The sequence below is a fragment of the Condylura cristata genome, unplaced genomic scaffold, assembly GCF_000260355.1.
Source record: "Condylura cristata isolate star-nosed mole 26May11 unplaced genomic scaffold, ConCri1.0 scaffold00007, whole genome shotgun sequence".
Classification (NCBI taxonomy): Eukaryota; Metazoa; Chordata; class Mammalia; order Eulipotyphla; family Talpidae; genus Condylura; species Condylura cristata.
The window spans coordinates 55,955,882-55,976,257 of record NW_004567108.1 but is presented as its reverse complement, the minus strand read 5'-3'; the positions used below and the strand labels follow the sequence as shown (position 1 = coordinate 55,976,257).

Here is a 20,376-nt window from a genome sequence, read left to right as displayed (position 1 = left end):
CACTTTATATTTATGATTTTTATATAAATATATAATATCTGTGGTGGTCAAAATAATGGCTCCTCAAGATGTTTGTGGCCTGATCACCAAAGAGAACCTGTGAATATGTTACATACAAAAAGAACTTTGTAGATATGGTTAAGGTTAAGGACATAAAATGGGGAAGATTATCTTGGATTGTCACTGTAGACATAAAGTGAGTGATTTAAAGTGGAAAAACATTCCTAGCTTTGGAAACCGAGAGATATCTGTGTGAGGATTAAGTCTGTACTTGCTAGCTATGAACATAGAGGGTGGCTATAAGCCAAAAAATGCATGAAGCCCCTAGAAGCTAGAAGAGAGAAGGAAATGAATTTTCCCCTGGAGTCTCCAAAAAGGAATGCAGTCCTGCAGCCATCTTGTTTTAGTCCATGGCAGCTGTGTCAGACTTCTAATCAACAGAGCCCTAGGATAATGCATTGGAATCCTTTAAAAGCGACCAAATTTGTAGTCATCAGATATAGCAATAGAAGAAAATTAATACACCCTCCTAATTATTATACTTCTACAATCACTCTTTATGAGTGAGGACAGTTACAAGTTGATTAGAAAAACCATTCTACTTCCTCTACATAGTGTGGTGCCATGAAAATAAAACCATTAAATGAACATTAAAAAAAAAAAAAATGAGCAGGGCTCTCCCTGGTGGCACAATAGGTTAAAGACAGGTTAAAGCATAGCACTATGAAGCTCTTGAAGCCACTGAAGCACGTGTTGGTTCCTCAGACAAATAGCTGACCTTTATGGCAAGGCAGACCTCTCCTGCTCCTGACCCGCCTGCAGCTCCCCTCAGCAGTTTATTTCAGTCAATCTGTCTGTTCGCTCCCCACTCGGTCTCTGTCTCCTCTCACCGCCCCTACATTTCTGGCCTGTACCCCAGTTCTGTAAGCATAAATATTTTTTTTAAAAAATGGGTTCTTACAATCCCTTACAACTCTAGTTACTCTCCTCTCTCTGACAACTGCTTATTTCCAAGTCCATGACCTTTATACAACTTCTAACTCTTTAGATAGTGGTTTGTTTTAATTTGTCTTTCCAGAGAATCAGAGATCCTTTTTTTCTGCCACATTTGATCATTTTATACTGTGAAGTCTATAGACCTGGTATTTCCATATTTCAACTAGAACAAGTTTAAGTATCTGTAAAACTTGAAACATTCTTATTATGGCATAAAAAAATAAAATGAAAACTCTCTTAAACCAATTTTTAAAATTACCCTGCCTAAAACTGCATGGAACTACTTTCTGACTCAAGCATGAATTAAACTATAACCTTTATAGCACATTCTATAAACTTCTTCTTGTTAAAGTCTGCAGGTGAATTTTTTCATAGATATCTTATGGGTTCAAAAATGAGAAGTATATTATTATTACAAAGAGTTACACAACAGATTAAATTATGTCACCCAAAACATTAATATAGCAAAGAGCAAAACCCTGAAATAATATAGTCTAGAACATAAGTGTTCTTTCCACAAAGCATTATGAAAACATTTCAATAAGAGTTTTAAACTGTATGAAATCATCTCTATTTCTTTAATATTCAACCTACAATAATAAAATTAAATAATAACAAAATTTCTTTCTATTCAGGAGCATTTTATTGATAGCAATTTACAAGCAAATGTTCAGACATATAAACAGGATAATTATCAATATAAATAAAGTAGAAGTTAAAACTTTAGCTTATTTTCAAGATAGAAAGGAATTCATAAATAAACACTAATTATATTTAAGATAAGACAGATATCCACATTCATGTAACTAAATATTAAAGTTTTGATTTTTTATACTTTCACAACTTAATTTCTCACTGATCCTTTATAAAATGTTGAATGAAGAGCATCATCCACCCAGATAACATCATACCAATGCAAAGTAATGCTAGAAAGCAGGTAAATGCCAGAAGATCACAGAACATAAGAAACAAAATCCCAGTTTTAATCACCCTCCTTCTAGAAATGGACAATCTAAGCCACTTAGTGACTTCTTTAAGGTAAACCATCTGCCTACCTCCTACACTTAATAAAAGATACAGCTGTGTAAAGAAATGGGAGAATTCTTTATCATATCCATTCATTCTTGTTCTTTCCTCTTACAAAGGTATCCATCAATTCATTAGAAACTGCCTTGACCTAGCACCTTCATTTAAACACAACATACATTTCACAAACTATTCTGAAATCATAAACATGTGACTAACACTGTCAGAAGGAGGCTGGTGGGAAGAAGGCTTGCCATTTGCTGTTTATTGATGAGGCATTCTGTAAGAGATGAAGTGAAAAAGAAAAGTATCTTTTCAAGGGAAATATTCATTGTAGTCTCCTCTATTTGAATGTTGTACATGGCCCTACAATATTATTTTCATAAAGTTGAACCTAGATGTCTTATTCTTAAGAAGTGTAGAGATGTATCAAAGGAAAACTTTTACGAAGCACTAATTATAATGGTCACAACAACAGGAGTATTATTTTTACTACCAGATTATGAGATACTTTAAAAAGCATTAAAGATATGAAAAAATGCATTATTAATGTACTTTAAACTTCTATGTCTCTCTGTAACTAAATCTTTGTCTTACAAAGTAAGTTTTAATTTCTTTAGCATGTAAATTCTCAACCTAACTTGGCTCCTCTTTCAAATATATCTCCCCCATATCATCTAAAGCATTTCTAATGTTAATATTATTTAAACTGGGTGCATATAAAATATCAATAAAATACATTTACACTTCAAAAATAATCTATTTGCCACGTGACACCGTCAAAATATTTTAAGGTCTTTATATATTTCAAATAATTTGCAACAAAACCTCTACTGTGGTTGCTACTGCTGCTTCCCAGGGAGAGTAGCAGGCATTACACTGTGCTTTCAGTTATTTTTATAAGTGTGCAGGCACGCACATGCACACACATACACAGACAAACACACACTTCAAGTACAAACTGTAAATCTTTTGCAGGTAATATCTAAAATGCACCCTACACTATGATTTCAGTCAACAGTACATCTGTAGTATATCTTAGAAAGAAAACCTCCTCCCCCCTCCCCAAGACCATTCATTTACCTGAAGCAGAATAATAGAAGCATTTAGTAATTCTCTGATATGTAAAACAGGGCACTTACCTTCCATTGCCAGGGCCATCTGAAATCACACTGGAAACCCAGCAACGGGAGAGGGGCTTTCTTGTGGGGTGAATCATCCCCACGTAGATGCTCTGAACAACCCCTGTATGCATACTGACATCATCAGAAGAGACTTGGAGGCAGAGGATACTATGGTAACCAAGCAATGTGCTGGGAGACAGAAGCCTTTAATTGCTTTAACAACTTCCTGGGGCTTGAGCTACCAGGCTTGGATTTGCTAAGTAGGAAATGAAGGTTGTCACAGAAGCAGTGAGTGTGACACAGAGCAAGGGGACTCAATGAATTCTGAATCTGTTCATCGTGATGTGACTTTTTAATGACAAATGTCATTACATGATTCCATTAGCAATATTTCCCTCACAGCTGAAGCTCTGAAGAAGTCACAGGTCAATAAATAATGCTCCCAGGTAGCAATAGTATAAGTATTCATTGATGGTTTTCTCATTTAACAAGCATTAATATTATTGCATTACAAACATCCTTTTCCTTGAGGGTGAAGACTTGATTTCCTTTCAAAAGAAAGCTCACAGCTGTGCCTTCCCAGGTCAGCTTACTGATAACAATGAAAACTGATTCTCATATTTACTTTTCCATGAGGCGGAAGCTGCCCCTTTCATTTATCTCAAAGCTCCAGAAAAACCTTTCCAATACATCACTTATCCAAAAAACACTTCTAGCAAAATGCCTAATTATGACACTCAGATAAAATCAGAAGAAATCTGCCAGCCGGGTTCTGCCACAGTCTTCCTGATTAAGACTCTTCTATTGCAGACAGAAATCTTCCAAAAACCCCCAAATAGCACACAATTAAATTTTTCCCTTCGATCTATTTGCCTTCTCTATATCTGTCACTCCTGTTCACAGAAATGTAATCCCTCTTAAAAATTCCAAGTTTAGAGTAATTGCTTAAAATAACAACATTTCAATATCAAACTGAGTCTGTAATGATACATCATGCTTATTTGATCAGATGCAACACTTTAATAAGTATATAATTTATCTTCTGTACTACGAAAAATATTGTTTACTTCTCTGTGAATACTTGGATTGACATGTTTTTAAACAATCCCAGGGTCTAATTTTTCCAGTGCAAATACTGTAACTTGTAAAGATGAGAAAGTGACTGGGCAGATCCCCTTTAACATATTCATAATAATAAAAACTGAAGGTTGTCGTTCTGTATTGTACACTCACATCTCGATTATTTCAAAAAAGCTATTATTATCTCTATTTCAATTTAGATGACATTAAGCCTGCCTTGTTGTAAATAGCATACAAATGTACAGCGATGATGCTGTCTACAAAAATAGTAAGATGGAAGACAACAAAAACAATTTACAATCTGGAGAAACGTGGAGAATCACAATGAATTATTAAGTTGGGCTTTTCACTAGTGTCAAGGTTAGGGAAATTCTGAAAGAGGAAAAATAAAGTCAACCCTTACCCCCCCCCAAAAAAAGAGTCACAATAATTCAGTTTTCCTTAACTTAAGTAAATTAAAAAGCTTTCCTACGAAATGGAATCACTCTCCTATCCTTTCACTTGGTCTTCCTAAGATTCTGAGTTTAAGAACCAAAATTATACAAAGTTTACCGTGACAAAAAAATGAAAATTCAGTGTGTATAGGACAAATGTTAAAATAAATGTATCTGTTTATCTGAATATATATTCTGAAAAAGGTCTAGCAGCTACATAATCAATCAATTGCTTGAGTAAGTTTAAATTACATACTGAAGGAGTATTCCAATTTTTAAATTACATGTTTTTAAACTTAGGAAAATATTTTTCAACCACGGATATGAATTACTATTATAATTCCACATGTGAAAGTTAATATAAATGTGTTCTAAACTTGGGATCCTGGTTCACATGCTCTCAGAGAAGGTCTAAGACAACTTTAATGGACTAGACCCTAACATACTAGCCAGATTATTTTAAGATTGTTTCAAAAAGCTCTCTAAGGGAAATGATCCCCATGTCTAAATAGAATTAGGATAGAAAAGCAAATAAGAATTATCTGGACATCACACAGAGAGAAAGTTCTAAGTGTATCGACTTTTCCAAAGATGTGAGAGCTGTAATGAAACAGTAAAGCTAGTTAAATAGATTTTTTTTTTTAAGTTTTAAAATATAGTTTTGAAAAGAACATATCCAAAAACAAGAGGTCTCTGATTACAATTAAAGGCTTAAGGGAATTTAAAAGACCTGGTCTCAGGTAGCCAGAACATGTGTCCTCTAAAGGTTCCTATTTTAAAGAAAAGGGTCTAAACTTCCCAACCTCTAACCCCTAACTCGAGGCTTCATTCAGTTTTTATTCTCTTCTTAATTTACAAACAGTTCAGGTGTCATATACTCATCAATATTCTTTTTACTTTGATCAATATCATCTCACTGTCTGCTTAGAAAATATCATAAACTCTTTAATTGACATCTTCATGGCAATATCAGTCCATTCTTTGATTCCCAAGAGTAGTGGCCAGGGAAGTACAATTCCCCACAAGGCCACAAGCTCAAGCTTGAGACCAGGACAAAAATCTACCTAATAAACAGTACGAGTCCAGGCCAAACTCTAGCATTTTCTTGCTGGTTAACTATATACCACCCTTTTATCTGTACCAATCTTCAGAAAATCCACTTTGGATTTCCCAGCAATCCCAAGGCTTCACATACATTTCAAACAATGTTATAATTTCTCAAACTGAAAGAAAACAGAAGTTACAAGACCCTTTTACAAGGTGTCCAGAAAAGATATAGCATATTTAAAAATTTACTTCTTATTTAACTCCCAGACATCAACCTGAATCCTTAAATTGAAATTGAGGTTTCAACAAAGCACTGAGTTTAACTTAAAGCAAATTCACATAGGCAAACGTCAATTCAGAAACAAATGATGGTTAATAGCCTTTTCTGACAAAATATTTCACCAGAACTTCTAAAGCCTTCAACAGTTAGCTGGTATTCAGTCTGTATCCAACCCCAAATCACTTAAGTATTTATAAAGATGTTTATAAGCAAAACTTTCTTAGTCCTAACATTTTGTCTTATAATTTATGTTGCATTTCCTCCTAGCCAAAAAGAACAGCTCTATTAGTTTGCCTGGCCTTGATATACTTCTGCTAATTCCCATTAAGCATAAATAAGTCCTGAAAAATGACAGTGGTATATGGAATTTTATTATTAGCATTTGGGTTTAAGCTTGTTAATTAAAACAAGTTCATACTGATCTAATGAAGAAATATCACAAGGACTTGCAATGGCAAGAAGGTTCTAACTCCCCATCAACCTTAAATAGAGTCAACAGCCAAGTTTTCCCCCATCAGTCTCCTCTGCGTTCCAGCCCCTGACTGCCCTTTGAGCTCAGATCTTCACTATCCGTCATCACATAATGCTCTGGTGTCCCAGATTTCAGCATCTTGTCATTTAAATCATTGTATGCATCACTTTGTCCTTCATGAATCTTCATAAACGTTGCCTTGACCAGGTTACACAAAACTCCTAAATCCTTAAAGGTTCCGCTGTGGGCCACAGAATCAAGCGCAGAATTAATAGCTGTAAGCAGCCTACTGTAGCCAGCCTCACCTCTGGGCACCCTGCGCTACAGCAACCCAACAATCTGCTACACTGTCACTGACAGGTCCTTTGCTTTCCCTCCTCAGGGTTTTTGCTGTTACTACTCCTGGAATTTCACATTTACAGCCCCCCAACACCCCTTTTTCTCATCTCCTTGCCAATCCAAACCCCATCAGCCTTCAAAATCCATCCTTTCCATCAGGAGTTATTTCCTCTCCAAAACTTCCAGTGTTCTCTACCTCAGTAACTGCACTCAAAGCATTCTTTTGCCTTGTCATTATCATGTATCTTATTCCCTTTAACTTCTGAAAGTTAGACATTCTGTGTGTACTCTTATTTATTATATGCACTATGCTTTTGTGTTTGGCATTCATATAATTAAATACTTATGCAGGCCCTCCTGGTGGCGCAATGGGTTAGGAGACAGCACTGCAAGCTAGCCACAGCCGCTTCAGGGATAATTCGAACCCCGACCCTAGAGGTGACCCACATGGCTTGGCAGACCTCTCCTGACCCGCCGACAGCACGCCTCTGCAGTGTACTAAGTGGGTATGTCTGTTCTGCTCCCTACTCTATCGCTGGTGAATCCTCTCGCTGCCCCTGCACTTCTGACCTGTATCCCAGCTCTGTATGCATAAATAAATCTTTTTTTAAAAATAAACAATTAAATACTTAATAAATGAACAAAAATATATGCTGTCTTTTTTTTCATTTCCCAAAGTATTTGACATTAAATTTCTTAATCTTTGAAATGACAGTGCTTCAAAGGGAAACCAGGGAAAGTAGAAACTATAACTCCACTTTTCTAAATGAAAATAACGAGGCTGAAAACAATACTCTGAACTCATTTGTCTCAAATAGCATCCCCAATTCTCCAATATACTCACCACCTAGACATCGAAATTCCTAGTAGGAGCCAAAAAGGGGGTGTGCTGAGATTACCTCACAGCATATTCACACTGTTTCTGAATACTTAAGGCCAAATGGCTTTAAATTTTCTGTGCCAGTGAGTCGCGGTGCAGTCAATCACCATTAATATTCTCAATGCATGAGGCGACAGAGAAACATCTCTTGTTACCCATTTCTCTTGCCTGTCTGTACCCACTATCCTAGAAAGCCTGTTTCCTCTGCTCCATCTACCTCCTCATAATAACTGGTTCACTGACTCTGGGAAAGTCCCTGACTTTTCTAGACATCAGTTCGTCGTTTTCAAAAAGAGAGAAAAAATAGTACCACTTCATACTGTAGTTAGAGAGTTAAAGATAATGCATTTAGGGTTGATATATCATAAGCACTCAATAAATAGTAGTTATTGTAACTGGTAGTAACAAAACCACATCTAATTGGATTATATCATCTTCTTTGAAAGGTTTCATGGGTATGCTAGAATAATGTTGGAACCAGGTGATGAGGAAGTAGAAATTGGCTAAATAAGGGCCGCTAAAGAACTTAAATAATTAAATGGGGGAGGAGGAGTTAGGTTGTTTTGTTTTGTTTTAGTTTACAATGAAGGTAATGGTCTTTTCCAGTCAAATACGCTACATGTATGAAAGGATTCGGTAATAGTAAGTTCTTTCATTTCTCCCACACAATTATCTGTCTTCTTTCACAACCAAGCCAGCAACAAAGCTGGTGTGCGTTCTTCAATCCATGTGAGAGAATGAAATTATTCTAAATTTTATCAATAAGGAATTTAAATTTTATCTTCACCAAAAGATCCAAGACCAGATCTTCATACTACTACCTTTTAATTTATATATTACATTATTGTTCACTTTATAACAATTTTTACTTCCCCCACCCATCATCACCATAGCCCCCAACATTCCTCCCTACTTCTGATCCCTCACGTAGATCCTCATACTATGTCTAAACATATTATATTTGGTTTTCACAAAACTAAATATAAATGATCACATCTTTAATACTTTTACTCTAAAAAAAATCAAAGGAATTACATAGATGTAGCTTACCCTAATACAAAAATGTAACATTCCATGATTCTAATTTTGGCTATAATTCCCAGAGGAGGAGTGGGATTATGTTTCAATCTACTTTTTCTGAAGAATTCAGTTTAAGATGTTTCCATTTTAGGCTCTCAATTATTAGAACTTTAAAAATATCTCTCTCTTAGGATACAATAAAGAAATTCAAAGGAAATGTAGAGCATCTGTATGAATCTAAGCATAAATATTGTTTTCATGAAATAAAAGCAAGAGTGGTTAAAGATGATGCCTGCAGCCTAGGAAGACCAAGAAAGCAGAAGAGGTCTGACAGCGGGATGGGTTACAAAAGCTTCTGAGTGAAATTCTTTTGTGCAAGGGTCTCGCAAAGGGCATCAAGGCAGAATCCTGCACATGTGTGTTTGGATTTAAAGTAACCACTCAGTCAGTTCCACGTACCATGATTCTTTTACTTAGTTGATGAATGCTGGTTTACCAGCAGTTTGCCAATGATGTGGCTTCTGAAAGGTCAATGCAAACACATACCCCAAATGTCCCAGAATGAACAGAACCGATAACTTCTCTCTACATAATCTACTAGGTATGACTTATTGTACAGTAGAGTATCCCATTTTAATCAATTGACTTCTTTTTCTTTTTTCTCTCTTCCTCCAAAACTCAAACACATTTCCATATCTTAATGATATACATGACTGCCTGCTTTATTCTACAGTGTATCTGGTTAAAACAATATAAATAGCTCAGCTTCAACACCACAGTTTGCATAGGGGTGTGGGAAAAGGGGGAAAAAAGACACAAAAGTGGAACTATTCTAGTCTGAGGTCAAGTACAACCAATGCATCATCTGTGTTATTACCACAAAAAGAAGCTATAGTTGTAATCATTATCAAATAATAAATACTCAGAAAAAGTACACAGATATAAAAGAACCCACACCAGATGGAAAATTCTGGGTTCAAAACCAAGGATTCCAGCCCTTGGGGAGCTTCTTGAAAATCCAGAGTTTTGTTGTTTTTCCCAAGCAGTAAGGGATTGAATACATTCTTGTAAAATATTAATCATGCGTGTCTTGGGATCACTGAGTTGAAAAGGAGAAGGGAAGAGGAGATAAGCCAAGGATATGAGTGTATAAAATGATCAGGCTAGGCTGATGTCTGACGGTGCTATAGCAACAAGAACTGCAGAACCAGACTCAAAGGAAGTTCCAGTACTCAACACACATCCCCCCTTCTCACTAATGCCCTGACCTTTAATTGTGGAATGGAGGTATTGTTGCAGAGTATTTTAGAGCACAGCTTTGTGTGTAAATTCCAGTTCAGCCAACTTGAATCTGTGGTTTGGGGCAAGATACTCAAGCTCTTCAGTCTTTGATTTTATAATATAAAATTAAGGCAAGAATTCTTACTCTGTAAAGAAAATTGAATGCAGATCTAAGTAGGTACTGTTTCATATATTGGGGATATACATTGAGATATATGGGTGTGTGTGTTCAACATATATGTTATGCTGAATAAGACACATAGGTCCACTGCTCTGAGGAAGCTTGAATTCTGGGTTTGAATACAAAATAATCAACAATTAAATATACAACATAACTTGATATATATGGGATAGAGGCCTGAAGAAGTGTATTGCCAGATGGCAAAAAAAAAAAAGACAATCTGGATGAGGAGATGACTTATCTACTGCTGTCAGAGAAAAATCCCAAACTGAGAAGCAATTGAATAAGGCTAAAACAAGGTGTGTAAAACAAAAGGACAGTCTTGCAGGCAGAGAGATCAGACACAAAAAAAGGCCCCAAGCTGAAATGAGCTTAGAAGGATCAAGGAACATGAAGAAGGCCGGTATGGCTAGAGAACAATGAGCAGGAAGCTGTAAGTTCAGATACCTATTAGACAATAAGTGAAGCAGTCACATAAAAATGAAAGCACGAAGATGCTTGGGGTGGAGGGTAAAGCTGGAAACAGAAATCTGAGCGTCATCTACTTAACAAAAATCTCTGTAAAACAAACAGCCAGCACATAACGCTTGCTCATTATGTTCATGGATAACAGTCGTCTCATTCCCACTTTTCCAAGTAACTTAATTGATAGTTGCATTCTGGAGAAAAACAGGAGAAGGGAAGTAGGGTTGGATTAGCTCAGGAATTAGCATGTCACACTAAGGACCAACTTCTATAAAACAGCAGTAGCTTTCTGGGGTTCTGTGTTAAGTAGGATTCTGAGGTGAAGTATGAACCCAAAATTAAAATATATAAATCATAATGATTTCCAAGGCTCTTAATGTTGGTACTAATTTATCATAATCATTCTATAAAACAGATACCATTAATACCCACATTTTGTGACAAGAAATTTGAGGCTCAGAAAGAATATGTACTTGCTCAAAGTGACCAATGGTCAAATAGCTAAAACTGAGAGCCAAATCTGAGTGTCTATTAATCCTGAGACATGTTCCCAAGCACTGAGATATACACATGTAAATAAGGAGCTAAATAAGACCTTATTTGTATTCCCCTAACTGCACTTGAAGGATCTTCCAGCTGAGCCTAGCACATCTGGCTCCAGTATGGAATGTCTCATGCAATCGTTACTGTCATTCTGGCATGTTCTCTGGTTTCCAAATTCACACATCACATTCTGAAGAAAGAATTCAGGCACAACTCTTTTCTGTGTTGATGTTAGTGAAAAACATCCTACTTGTTAAAATGCCAAATCCTATTTGATTTAGTGATTAGGTAACCTTGTAAGCAAGTCAACTTAATTTTAGCAACTGTCAGAATTCCAAGTTATTTTAGCACTTACCTACCTATTTGCCATCTAGCCTGTTACTCAGTTAATAACCTCTCTTTTGTACCATTTAAAAATACACATACACTGTATCAAATTAAGTCACTGCCATGGCTATTATTTTTGCCTCATTCGCACAATAACAGACTAATATACTTTGACTAAATAAGAGAAATTTTGAGGATTTAATCCTAAGAAATAAGAATATTCATTTCAGAATTCTTCAGCAGTAAGAAGTAGAAAAAACTCTTGTATAGACTCAGACTAACCACAGCATTGGCATAAAATGTAAAATATATTTAACCCTATACCTTGTCTTTTCCCTTCACCCCAATGCTTTCTTTCCCAACTACTTTCTGTGAGAGGGCTTCTTAGCAGGAAGAAAGTATGTCATATGACACTGATGTGATTCTAACAAACTAACCAGAATTTGAATTTTATTAGTGAGAGCCACAGGCAAGAGCAATAATACCTATCAGAGGGCTTCGTTTTATTCATGATCCCATGCTGGGTTAAGAAAAAAGCTAACTTCAAAGCATTATTGAAAGATGATTAACTCTGTAGCTACAAATGAGAATCACAGGCTACTTTGATGTGTCAGAATGTTTAGGACCTGCATTTAAAGAAAGGACATCAACAATGTAAGTTTAACCACTGAAGAAATTCAGTAACATATTTATTTTGCACCTTGAAAACCAGGAATTATCCAAGGAAACAAGAAAAATAAGAACTTAGCCTTAGGAATTAAGTCTTAAATGCAAAAGCACACAAGTAATACCTCTTACCACAGTTTAGTGGCAAATCCCAGCTTGATAGGTTCAACACTGGAAATATAATTCTTTGTATTATGATTTTCAACCCTGCACCGACTCCACAAGGTACTCTGGGCATTGATCAAGTTGCCCACACATCTGTAAAAATTCAACTAAATTTAAATAAAAATTTTATTCAATATATGAACTATGTGGCACATAATTGCAAAGACTCCAGGTGTATAAAAACTTATGCCTGTACTGAATTTGAAACTAACATTTACAGTGACCCATAATTGTTACTCTTGGAGCCCCTAAGCATTTATAAAGTGTATGTTATAGTTTATTCTCATACAAAATTCTCATATTAAATTATCATTCAGTATGAATAATTCTTAAAGTTTGTGCAAACTAGGCCATTACATACATTGTATAAATTTCAAGAGAAAATTGAAATTACTAAAAAGTGAATAGATTAAAATGTGATTTTTACTAGAAAGGCCCCAAATTACTGTGTGTTTTAAGTGATTTTTATTTTAAAGATCTATTTATTTATGCATGCAAGAACTGGGGTACAGGCCAGGAGTGCTGGAGGATGAGAGGATTTACCAGAGACAGAGTGGGGAGCTGAACAGAGGGATATATTGAAATACACTGCTGAGGGGAGCAGCAAGTGGGTCCGGAGAGATCTGCCGTGCCATGTGGGTTGCCTCACTGGCCAGGGGTCAAACTGATGCTGCAGTGGCTTCAGATAACTTCAAAGTGCTGTACTTTAACCCATTGTGCCACCAGGGAGGGGCCGTAAATGAATTTTTTTTAACATACAGACATGAAATCTGAGACTATTTATTGAAATATTTTACAGGTCTGAATTTATTTAAATATCCCTAATTCTGTAACATTACAATTTTCTCTTCTCTCTCTTACCAAATTGACACATCTCCATCAATTATAACTTGAAATAATATTCAAGGCAATCTCAAAATGAGTTACTGTGCTTGATTATGCAAGATGAAATGCAGTTATTTAAAAAAAAAAATCTGTCTGACATTCAGTTCTATATGCTGCCACAGCAGGTCAAATGTCATTAGCTGTGAAATAATATGGTAAAAAAAATAAAATGTCCTTCACAATTTTTTGCATATACTTTTCTAAATATAAAATAGGTGGGGTTATATTCTAAATGTTTTAAAATGTAATACCTTGAAGAGAAATACATTTGCCATGCCAGAAATTAATTAAAAAGTGAGATTCAGTAATAGCCATATAATTTAGAATATTCACATTGGATAAAGCAAGCAACATATCTAATATGAGAGGAATGATCCCATAAGAGAATCAACCAGTTCAGCACTGTATGGCTATTAACTCCTGTTCTGATAAAGTAGCATATTCTATATGATTTCTGGGTTACTTAGCGCGTTTTTTTCTTATCATTCAATAGTCTGCTAGGGACTGAACCAATAGTCCTGTTGTATCTTTAAGATATTTCTACAAGTTTATTCCAACAGAAGCAGCAAAACACCAACTTCTGTGCTACTTGAACTTAAAGAATTCTGAACCTTGGCAATGAAGTGCATGGTTCTCTATTATTCTATTAATAGGTTTTATTAACAATTGTTCGATAACTAGTGACATGATATTTTGTACAACTTGATACTAAACTTAACATTTTGTTAAATAAAAATTAATTTATGAAGGATAAATTTCTATAGAGAGAGAGACACACAAAAATATATATAAACACAAACACCTTTTAAAAAGCAGTTCTTTGGCTATAGATATCAATTTTGAACTGGGGTTACTTGATTTTGGTCCATAAATTTATTTTTTAATTCAATGGATGTTTGTAAGATTGATATTTATCTTTAATGCAGAGGAAATTTATTATGCATACTTGTTAACAGTTTACATTATTTTACTGCTCAATACACAAGGTCATCTGTGCACATATTCATAACTAGAGTGTTCCTAATTCAAAGGGTTCCACTGTATGGAAAAAATTTTAACCAAGTTTTAAATGATGTCAAATTGGGCAGATTTCCAGGACATTCTTTTCAGTTTTACTAAGAAATAATTGACATCCATTATTGTAACATTTAAGGCATAGAGCATGGTGGTTTGATTTACACATATTGTGAAATTATTACCATAAGGTCAAATTAATATTCATCTTTTCATATAGATATAACAAAAAGCAAATGAAAAAATGTTCTCCTTGTAATAACTTTAAGGATTAAGTCTCCAAATACTTTCCTGTATCACAAAGAACTGTTAGCATCACCATTAAATTCCTGGTAGTTGTTGCTCTTCTTATTAACCACTTTCCACCAATAGTCCCCTTTAGTTATCACAAGTCTAATCTCTATGATTTAGGTACTTTAAGGTTTGATTCCACATATGAATTCAGATCACATTGATCTTTCTCTGCCTGATTTATTTTATTTAGCTAAATGTCTTCAAAGACCATTCATGTTTTCTTTTTGAGGATGGCTATTCTAACAGGTGTGAGGTGATATCTTCTTGTGTGTGTGTGTGTTAAGATTTACTTATTTATATACAGACCTGGAGTACAGGCCAGAGATTCAGGGGCAGCGAGAGGATTAACCAGATACTGAGTGGGGAGCAGAACTGGCAGATCAATGTAGTGCACTGCTGAGGGGAGCAACGGGTCAGACAGGAGAGGTCTGCTGAGCCGTGTGGTCACCTCTGGAGCCAGGGATGGAACTCGCACTTAAGCTGCTGCAGCTAGCTTGCAGTGCTGCGTCCTAACCCATTGGGTCACCAGGGAGAGCCTTTTCTTGTGGTTTTAATATGTGTTTTTATAAAGCATGTTGATGTTGAACACTTTTTCATGTATGTTGGTCTTTCAGACATCTTCTTTGAAAAAAATATGTCTTTTGCCCATTTTTTTTAATTGGGTTATTTGTTTCTTGCTGTTGAATTGGAGTTCTCTACATTTTTTTTTTACTTTTTTTGATGATGCTGGATATATCTTACATATTTAATTCTCCCGACAACTTTATGATATATACGAAATAACCCATTGCAGTTTTACAAATAAGGAAATCAGGCCTGAAGAGGTTAAATAACTTTCTCAAAGTCACATGGATAGCAGGTGATTATAATTCAGTGAGGTAAATTCATGACTTATTGTGTGAGGTCTCAGGACAGGCAACTATTGGGGAAAAAATGAAGTGAAAGCACAAGAAAAATCAAATGAAACAACAGAATAGAGACAAATGTTTCTCTTTCACTATTCCTCCAATTTTACCTAATTGGCTATGGTGCTTAATAAACAAATAAAAGATAACCAAATTGTAAATGACTCCTCTTTAAAACTTGGAAGCTCATATTTTCTTGCCTTGCTTCAAAGATGAAAGCTATAAGGAAATGAATATACCAATCTCACTGCCCAAGTTCTGAGAATGACATCTGAAAGGTAATTACAAATTTTGATACCATGTCAGATTCAAAAGAGGGTCTTTAAGAGACTATTCACCAATAAACTCAGTTCCTAATATTGATTAAGGGTAATTCTTGAAGACTAACTTCATGAATGGTTATTGGGGCTCACCTGTTGGAGAGGGTTCCAGATCTGCTATTTCGGCCCTCGTTGCACTTGTTTGTAAGAAAACTGAAACTGTTTGCCCCATATAGTACACCCAACATCCCTTCCATGTGCCTTCATCCAAAGTTTACCATCAGATTATAGTTTTTGTTGAGGCCTTTAAGGGTTTGGATTTTCTTGAGTATTTAATAAAAAGACATTTATCCTTTAAACAAAATACTGCAAGTGTTTAAATATTTAAGTGGAAATTACACAAAACAACTCTTGGTTTATAAAATGTGAATTCAAACAAAATGCTTCCTTCAAAATGGAGATCCTAAGATACTTCTGGAAAAATCATTAAACTCTCTAATAATAAGATGAGAAAAGATTCTCTTTTCCACACCCAAAACAAAGGAACTTGAAACCCTGTTTTAACTGGATACTGATGATATTTATTATATGAATAAGGGCCAAATTATGCATACTTTTGTGACTTCAGTCAAGAATCAAGGTCAATCACCAGATTTTCTTCCACACCAACCACACAACATCAGCATGAATACAGATGTTCCTTATCCTTTACTGTTATTTTTTACAATTTGGTTTTCCCTCTGAGAGTGGCTAAGATTTCTTCCTTTGTCAAAAGGGTAACCATTAAGAAAATCACTTAGCTAATAAAAAAGGAAATTAGCTAGCAAGCCTGATACAAAACAGATAGTAACAACACTAACAGCAATCTGTACACAAAATTAAGGCAGTAAATAGTTGCTCTGATAAGCAATTTTAAACTGTTAGTGGTACTCAGAAAATGGAACATCACTAGTATTAACGGTAAGACAGCAGTTTACAACTTTTCTTCTTGTTTCACTTGGTCCCATGAAAATCTTAATAATGACTTTTGAGTTTTCTCTAAGATTATACAAAGGAAGATAGCAGCAAAAAGAGGTAAACAAAAAGTGCAGTTCTTCTCCCTTTTCAGTTACATTCCTCTGTCTTCCTTTGTCTATCTCTGTTTATTAAAGGAACAAGTTAACACTTACTTGTTAAATTGTGAGAAAAGCCACATAATCTAAGTAAATAACACAACAGAAATAGACTTGTGAATCTCATGAAAGATGATACCAGATCATGAAGCACAGAATTATTACCCAAAAAAATAACATCAAATTTTCCATAGTGCCTTTACATGGTACATAGGTACCTCATTTTTAAAGATGATACTCTTTAAATGTGTATTCCCAATTAAGTTTGATTGGAAATTACATAACCATAAATAATTATAAATGTCACTTATCAATTTTTTTTTTAGTTTCCTGAAGACAAAGAATAATTCAAACTTTTATAAAAATCCACATCTGAGACCCATGGTAGCACATGGGTTTAAGTCTCAGCATTATGAAGCTACCTGGAGACTCTGAAGCAAGAGTTCAATCCCAGCCAAGGAGCTGACCCACATGGCACAACAGACCTCTCCTATGTTACCAGCTGCTTCCCTCAGCAGTGTATTTCAGTAGACCCACCTGTTATGCCCCGTGGTTCCCCATTCTGTCTTTGGTGAATCCTCTCACTCCCACATCTCTGGCCTATACTCCAGTTCTTATATGCATAAATAAATAAAATAAATCTTTTAAAAAATAATGTTGATTAGAAAGAATTCACTAATTTAATAATAGTAGTATCTTCTCTAGTAATAAAGTAGTTTAAAAAAAAAAACTCCCTCACATAATCACTTCTTACAAAATGTTTTGAATATTCACTTAGTTGAAAATACACTAAATCATAAAGAACCTATATCTGTCCATTTATTCCAGGAAATTAGGTTCCCACCTGTCAGATCACATATCAGCTCATACTGGGGCCCTTTCGGGCCTGCACTGAAATGAACCCTGAGGCCCAATGATCAAAATCACTGCTGCATTATGCTGATCTGGAATATAAGAACATTAGCCAGTAACAGTAATTCATGTTTAAGTGATCTTTTAAATTAGGTTTCAAAAAACGTAAAGTTATAGCCTCCAGAGGTAACTGATCAAGGATAAATAAACCACTTCAAGTACATTATAAACTACAAAAGTACTAAGTAATGAATTTGATTTAAAGTCTCCCATTAAAGAGATCAGTGGGTATATAAATATATATTTGAATATTAATATATTCAACAAAATCTTTTAAGAAAAAATAAATATGTATTGAATTTGTTAAACCAGAAATTTTCAGTCAAATATGAAATAATACATTAACATATTTCATACATTGCTGAAAGCTAATGTTTTTATTCTAAATGTTAATTTACCCTAACTCTAATCTACTCAGATTACAAATTATTTTTTATAATTTTGTATCTAAAACTAGATAAATGTTGATATAGCTACTTAACACTTTTAATATTTTTGAAATTCTTTCAGAATGTTTTAAAATAAGAAAGATATTACTATATCACTGATATCTGAGACTCAAAACCAGAACAGATCATATTTAGTACACTGAAGTTTATAATCATATGTAGGTAATATACTTAAAATACAAAATTAAACTAGCAACTATTTTAGGTAAAGATTTTTCCTATAGGTTAAAAAAAATTATGAATATCTATCTCTAAGAAGTATTTAGTGTTCAAAATGTAAAAACATGGACAAAAATATCTATATCAACTTATATAGATATCAAAATATAAATTTATGTGTTTCTTCTAGGCATTTTAAAAACAACAATTCAGGCCTCCGTAGTGGCTGAAGGGTTAAATCTCAGCACTTCCACCTCAATAGAACAGGCTGAGTTAGACCCCCAATCTGGGATCTAACCCACACTGCACAGCAGACTTGTTTCTCATGCTGCTCCCCTCAGTAGTGTATTTGAGTAGATCTGCCTGATCTGCTTCCCACTCTGTCTTTGATGAATCCTCTCACTCCCCCATCTCTCCTCTGGCCTACATCCAGTTCTTCTGTGTAAAAATAAATAAACAAAATGTTAAAAATAAAGCAAACATTATTAGCTGTTCTACAAAAGAAAAATTATAAATTCAAAGAAGTACCTTAAAGAATTTTTAAAGAAAGAAAATAAAACAGGACTAATGTTTGTTTTTAGTGTAGTAAGAAAATAATGTATTCTATTCTTATGAGGACGGAGAATCTTAACCAACTATAATGGTAAAATGTAAACATCTTAGAGGAAAAAAATTCCTGTATTACTTTACATGGAACATCACTTGGTTGCACTCTTATTTGCTACCCCATGATTTATGTGTTATTTTTTTCTTCCTAAGATACCTAAGGAAAGTACATTTCCTGCTCACAACCTGTCAGTCAGTGTGAGGCAATGATAAGCCTCAAAGACCATGAAGGTGTATTTTGATTTTCAAGAAAAAGAAACCAAACTAATTATGTGTTAGCAACTCTTCATTTGACAAAATTATGGTTTGTCGGGGTCCTTTAAATAGAAAGCACTCAAGTGTATTTAGATTTCAAATAACAAAAGCTATATTTGTCATCAACCTTTTTTGTTAGTATACTGCCCCCCCTCAGCAGGCAGCAGCAAATGGGTGGCTATGTATCAATGCTTTTGAAAATTTAAGGGCACACACACCCAGTGTCCCCACTAATGCAAACAAAGAGACCTTAAGAGTCAGTTGCTTGCTAAATAGGTAAAGAAAAGGTTTGTGCAATTGTCAAGAGCTTTTCTATACACATATTCATTTCCTGGAACTTGTTTTGAAAGCAATCACATGCCCTTTATCACTATTGAATTGGATAGCAATTTATGACAACAAAGATTTCATTTACTTTAGATATTTTCCTCAATATTATAATGTTGGCATTATAATGCTTAAGCATTCTGTCTATAACATATACAAATCCCCACAGATACACACATATCTCTGTTCATACACATCATTGTTAACATTGATGAAAGCAATATCTATAGTGAATTTCCTAAATTCCAAACTTTGCTATATTTAAAAGTAAATTATAACAAGTGACTAGAATATTCATTCATGAAAAATGGGAGTCAGAATAGCCTGCTATAGGAGACACACTCTTACTCCAGACAATTTACTATCTCTGTAATAGCATCAGTACCATAACACTCAGTGTCTGCACACTGCCTGGTAAAAATGTCAAATGCTTTTGTCTCTCAACAATATATGGCATCAAGGAGCTGAACCAAATAGAAATGGTCACTGTGCTACACTTTTCTGCAAGAAACTACCATCATGTTCTACATGACACTCTAGAGACATACTATCTAAAGTCAACTGCTTACATATTTTCAGTCTGACTTATTTCCAAATAATTGACAAGTTTTTCTTACTTGGGATTAAAGAAGGGAATTGACCATATATATCTTGTATTCAGAAACAAACTCTAAATAAAGTTAAATAATGTACCTAACAGGTTTTTTTCTGTCTGTTTTTAAATTTATTCTACCTTTTTCCCTGGTAACACAGCAAAATGTTGACAAGAGAAAAATCCACTGATGAAAAAAGTAGTTGTAAAATAAACAACATAAGGCCCTCCCTGGTGGCGCAGCGGGTTAAAGCACCGCATTGAGAATCTAAAGCCGCTT

The 20,376-nt window shown here is 34.8% G+C and overlaps 1 protein-coding gene across 7 annotated transcripts in view; it reads right to left on the bottom strand.

Moving 5' to 3' along the window:
* The window catches only part of PAM (peptidylglycine alpha-amidating monooxygenase), a 289,915-nt gene that overhangs the window by 232,561 nt on the left and 36,978 nt on the right, over positions 1–20,376 (bottom strand). Inside the window, exon 1 of one of the 7 annotated variants that reach the window (XM_012721809.1) lies at positions 3,165–3,186. The exons of the other annotated variants lie outside the window; for them this stretch is intronic. The gene's annotated coding sequence lies outside the window, so the exon portion shown is untranslated. Of the gene's footprint in view, positions 1–3,164; positions 3,187–20,376 lie in introns of those variants that run through there. 7 annotated transcript variants of the gene reach the window in all.